This window comes from Macaca mulatta, chromosome 5 (genome assembly GCF_049350105.2).
Source record: "Macaca mulatta isolate MMU2019108-1 chromosome 5, T2T-MMU8v2.0, whole genome shotgun sequence".
Taxonomy (NCBI): domain Eukaryota; kingdom Metazoa; phylum Chordata; class Mammalia; order Primates; family Cercopithecidae; genus Macaca; species Macaca mulatta.
The window spans coordinates 65,283,340-65,289,770 of record NC_133410.1 but is presented as its reverse complement, the minus strand read 5'-3'; positions in this window follow the sequence as shown (position 1 = coordinate 65,289,770).

Here is a 6,431-nt window from a genome sequence, read left to right as displayed (position 1 = left end):
CAAGGACATGATGGGACATGAAAAAGAAGCATGTAGCAGCCAGATCCTGATAGTGCATCTCATTTTTGTTCAGCTGGACACCACGACTACCTCCATGAAGCTAGCCACCAGTCCAGGACCACAGAGATGAGAAAGAGCTCTTGAGGGGCTCACAGTCTAGTAGGAGATTCAGATGCGTAATTTTTACATCTGTGGAAAGTGTAGTGACAGGTGTAAGCCTGAGGCAACCTGAAGCCACCATCCTGGGGATATAAGGAAAGGCTGCCTGGTGGGAGTTACACCTGAACTGTGTTTTAAATAATGAATAGGAAGAGTAAGTCAAGCTTTTTATGGATTTGCAAGTCATAATAAAGAATATGGGTTTTATTTTCTAAGCGCGGTAAGACAGGGAGGTAAGGGGAGGAATAGGATTTTAAGCAGGAGATAGAAGTGCTGCCAGACTAATTCTCCATGATCATTAAGATGATTGTTCTTGAAGAATGCCATTATAGTACATTAAAGATAGGTAGGAGGACTAACGATTCAGATGGCATGCCACATTTTCTTTTTTTAAAAAATGCCAGATTAATTTACAACATAGCACCTCTCTGGCTCTTAAGTTACCTTCTCTGATGATGGCTTGGTTTGATTTTTTAAAATCTTCTCTTTTTTAATCAAATGCCTGGGAAAGGTAATGTGGGAATGCTCTCTCATTACTCTGGTTAGTGATTTCTGTCTCATTGAATGTTGTCTTTAGCAGATGAGATAAATCTGACTTAAAGAGCATAAATCTAAATTTATAAAACCTGAGGTGGTTATTTAATGGATTCTTGTATAACATGTATTCCTATATTTAGTGAAAATAAAGTTTTGTTTTTACAACCATGAGTGTCTATTGTGACAAATTTTAAATGAAGATAATTAATTTTTAAGGCAACAACACAAGAAAGTATAATATATTGGTCAAGTGCAGTGGCTCACTCACGCCTGTAATCCCAGCACTTTGGGAAGCCAAGGCAGGTGGATCACCTGAGGTCAGGCGTTCAAGACCAGCCTGGCCATCATAGTGAACCCCATCTCTACTAAAAATATAAAATTAGCCAAGCATGTTGGCGCACACCTGTAATCCCAGCTACTCAAGAGGCTGAGACAGGAAAATCACTTGAACCTGGGAGGTGGAGGTTGCAATGAGCTGAGATTAAACCATTGCACTCCAGCCTGGTCAAGAAAAGCAAAACTCCATCTCAAAAAATAAAATAAAGTAAAATAAAATAATTTTAAAAAATAAAGTGTAATATAATTATTTAATTTTCACAATAAAGTATAATAATTATGTAGGACAACAACATATTCTAATATAATTGGGTTATTTTGAAACCCATTAATCACTATAAACTGTAAGTCTGAAATGCCCTTAACACATATCATCATGAAATGTTCCAAAAACAGATTCTTCTGAAACTTTCTCTTGCATTGAAATTATGAAAAATAAAAACCAGTAAGAGACTTTACTTACCACCATCAGTGGCAGGCAATACTTAGGGCATTTAACAACATATCTGGCACAGTGGCCAAAAGCTCGTTTGTAATGTTATCAAACAGAAATTGTGCCCCAGTTGCATCATCTAGTGAAAATTTCTTTCAAAAACATAAATGAGAAATAATTACATTCAGTGGTGTGGGGTTAGTGTCTAACAACAAGGTCTTGATACCGGTGGGAGGGAGCTAATTAAAAACATTTGCCAATTTCCACAGTATAAATACACCATGGCCAATTTCAAGCTATATACATGACATCACTATGGATTTAGGCAAGGATGAGCAGTAGCATTCTATTATATATCGCCAGCATATAGATACAACATATGCAAATAATCTCAAGACCATGAATACTAACAAAATTTAAAATAATGAAGACATCATGCATTTTGAGTATTTATTACCTTTAATTTTTAACTATTGCTGTTTCACTACTAGCTTATATGATTCTTGAAGTTTTAACACTCAGTTCTTGTACATTGCTGCAAGCCAGATTCAGCACATCATTGCTCCACTTTAACTATTAAAATTTACAAATACTTCACAAGTTTGAATTTTTGAAAGGACTTATAAAACTCCGCACAGAGTACTCACATAAAGCTTTTATATACAAGTATATGGCCGGGCGCGGTGGCTCAAGCCTGTAATCCCAGCACTTTGGGAGGCCGAGACGGGCAGATCACGAAGTCAGGAGATCGAGACCATCCTGACTAACACGGTGAAACCCCGTCTCTACTAAAAAATACAAAAAGCTAGCCGGGCGAGATGGCGGGCGCCTGTAGTCCCAGCTACTCGGGAGGCTGAGGCAGGAGAATGGTGTAAACCCGGGAGGCGGAGCTTGCAGTGAGCTGAGATCTGGCCACTGCACTCCAGCCTGGGCGACAGAGTGAGACTCCGTCTCAAAAAAATTAAAAAAAAAGTATATGATAATTATACACTGTACACATGTATCAAAATAGCACATGTACTCCCAAAATATGTAGAAACTATTATATATCAATTAAAAATGTAAAAATAAATAAAGAATGCAAAGCAGCAAGAGAGAGAGTGTAGGCAAGTATTAGGGGAGCCAAGAGATATACAGGTGCAAATGCCCCATGGTCCCTGCTCACACATACACACATTTTGTCTCCAGATTGAACCACTAAAATCAATGTGATGAATCTTAACTTCATGAACACTCAAGGCAGAAGTTCTCAGCAGGATCTTGGGTCTGCAAAACAAAATGGCCCAGAGGTTGCTAGGAGAGCTTCAGACTTTAAACCTCACTTAAATCTCACTGGACTTACTCTGGCCAAGAGTCAAAGCTAAGCAACTTTTTTCCCAAAGAAAAGTATTCCCAAAGAAAAGGATAGAGTTTTCCCAGTCCAGCTGTATATTAAGTCTATCTTATACAAAATCCAATAATGAAATTAACAAAAAATAATGCCTCAAATATATGTTACCCAAGATGATTTCAGGTTCATGCTTTTGAAATGTAGAAGACTGAGAAAAGATGAGCAATTCTATTTTGACATACTAATAAAAACTGCCTATTAGATTTTCAAGAGGAAATTTTTAGAGATATGCCACTGAAGGTTCAGGGGGATGGCAAAACAGTGATTTCTAAAGCTACAATTAAAACACTTGGAAGTGGAAGCATAGAGTTGGCATTGAAAGCCATTGAACAGGCATGTGTGGTGGCTCAGGCCTCTAATCCCAGCACTTTGGGAGGACAGTGGGTGGATCACCTGAGGTCAGGAGTTCAAGACCACCCTGGCCAACATAGTAAAATCCTGTCTCTACAAAAAAAATACAAAAAATTAGCCAGGCATGGTGGTGGGCACCTGTAATCCCAGCTACTCAGGAGGCTGAGGCATGAGAATCACTTGAACCCAGGAGACAGAGATTGCAATGAGCCAAGATCATACCATTGCACTCCAGCCTGGGTGACAAGAGTGAAACTCTGTCTAAAAAGAAAGCCATTGAACTGGATAAGATCACCTAGGGTATGAGTGTAAGTAGAGAAGAGGAGAGATACGAGCCTGAGCTCCGGGACAGTCCAACATCTAAAGTTGGGGAAGATGTGGAAGATCCAGCAGAAAAACTGAGAAGAAATTGCAAATGACATAGAAAGATTGCCATAAAATATGTTTTTTTTTCCTAGAAGCCAGATAAAGAAAGTGTTTCCATAAAAATGATCAACAATGCTAAATATTACTGATAGATTAATTAAAGGAAGAATTGAGAATTGAGCATTGGAGTTGCAACACGAAACTCATTGGTGACCATGACTAATGCAGTTTTGGAGGAACATCTGAGTCAATATTTGGAGTGAGTTTGAGAGGGAATGAATGGAAAGGAGAAAAAGACAGCACTTTGAACTAGTTTCACAAAGAAATATAACAGGTGAAGATGTAGGATTAAAAAATAAGTATGTTTTTATCTGGAAGATATTGCAAAGGTTACTGTGTCTATGGAAATGATCCAGTATAGAAGGTAAAATTGATGACATAAACAGGGATGGGGAACAGTTACAGAAATAAAATCTTTGAGAAGGTGAGTACAGATGGGTTCTTAGCACAAGGGCGGAGTTTGGCCTTAGAGTGGTGTACAAACAGTTAATCCACTGTAACAAAAAGGAGGATAGACAGCAAAAACACCTAATGCCTATCTTGCATTTGCTATGTGTTCTAAGTACATTACTTTTAACTCTTTGAATACCCCCAAACAACACCATAAAGCAGATATCATTCTTATCCCCATACCACATCAAAGAAACTGAGACATAGTGATTTCAAATAATTTGCCCAAAGTCACCCATCTTGTACATGGCAAAGCCAGCATTTGCACAAAGGCTGTTTAGTTCAAGTTCAGTTCCCTATACTGCCCTTTGAGAAGCAAATAGATTTGCAGATTTTTATGGTAAGTGCCAGTAGAAACTCTCATCTTGTTCCTCTTGTTTTCTTGGTGAAATAACGAGCATGATCATCTGGTGAGTGTAAGGAGGAGAAAAAGACAGTGTTGGAGTTAAGGGTAGGAGAGAAGTGAATGAGTTATTTAGGAGAATAAGAGGGCGTTTTGGTTAAGGAAGTGCAAAAGGATTTTCAGAGAGCATTAAGGATCTAGCTGAGGTTTATGACTATGATTTTAAAGAGTAGTCAGCATGATGTGTGTTTTTCTCCAGCTAAAATCAACAACTATGGTACATGCACTAAAAAGTTGAAGAGTTGGATTAAACCGTGTTTGTGTTTTTGCCGAGCTAGATAGTGAATGGGGAGATAGGGGCAGGGACAGTGAATGTAGATGTCATGACTGATCACAGTATTTAAGTCATGACAAATGGTAAATGACAAGCTCAATGAGGAGAACATGAAGATATTTGCGGGTATGCCAAAAAATAAAAATAAAAATTCTAGTCAATGGAGAAAAGCTTCTAGCAGGCTTTGAGCCATTAGACCAATATCTAAGACCAACTTTTTTTTTTTTTTTTTTTTTTTTGAGACAAAGTCTCGTTCTGTCTCCCAGGCTGGAGTGCAATGGCATGATCTCGGCTCACTGCAAGCTCCACCTCCGGGATTCACGCCATTCTCCTGCCTCAGTCTCCCAAGTAGCTGGGACTACAGGCGCCCGCCACCACACCCAGCTAATTTTTTGTATTTTTTAGTAGAGACGGAATTTCACTGTGTTAGGCAGGATGGTCTTGATCTCCTGACCTCTGATCCGCCCGCCTGGGCCTCACAAAGTGCTGGGATTACAGACGTGAGCCACTGCACCCTGCCTCTAAGACCAAATTTTTTAAAATAAACTTAAAAACATTTTTAGATACTTGTTATCACTTTGTCTCTTCTGATTTATTTTTCAGTGAAAGTATTCCTTGAATGCATTAATAGAAAAGTCTGTGTTGCATAACAAAATACTGCCTTATGAGTTAAAAAAGAGTTCTCATCCACTGATAAGTTGGAGGTGTTTCTACAGTAGACACAATCCTTGAACAAGGAAGTCACTTTCAAAAATTCCTTATTAAAGCCAAAACTAGTTGGTTAATTGGAGGCTTTGCAAGAAGGAGGGAACAACCTTGTCAACTTTGTGCTATCATATATGGCATTAATTTTTTTTAATCTTTAAAAAAATGCCATTTTAATTAGCACTACATTCACAAAAAGATCTTGGCTTATGCTTCATAGCCAAGATATCCGTATCTTATATCACAAAGAGTTTCATATTTCAAACACATAAATTTTTATGTTTCTCAAGAACATATGGACATTTACTAATAGTTGTGGTCCCGCTAGTCAGTAATGGTATGCTCTTTGTCAAATTCTTGCTCAGTGGATTCCTTCAAAATGGACTTCAACTTCCCCTACTTAAAAACAGGAAGAAAGAATTAAATTAGACCAAGCTGTTTTTTGCTTTATTTTGTTTTGTTTTTTTCTGCTTAGCTGGGGGATGAGGGGAGCATAAGATACCTCCTTAATCATTCATCTCTGGTTTCTTTTCCATACCACTTATGAGTTGTAAAAGCATTTTAAGAAAACCTTTTACTTTTTAATAAAATGGTGACTAATTTTGTAATGCAAATAATGACACTTTTGTCAATTTAGCATTTTAATTTTCATGCATTGTGATTAGTGTCGTTGGTTTTATTTCTCAAGGCAGACCTCTAATTCTTTGCTTGTGTGAACTTCTCAAAGTGCTGTTAACATCAGAAGGCCAGGAGGGTGCAGTCTATTACTACCAGAAAGAAAGAAAAAACACTTACTTTTAGCTGATCCACCACACATAGAGTCCATATGAATGTAAAGATTCTAAGTTCTTAAGACTGAAGTAAAGGCTGCTATTGCACCCCATAAAGAATCCACCTTTCGCTGAATAATAACTGCTTTACCTTATATAATTTGCGCCACTTGCTCCTTACCTGCACCAAGCCTAGA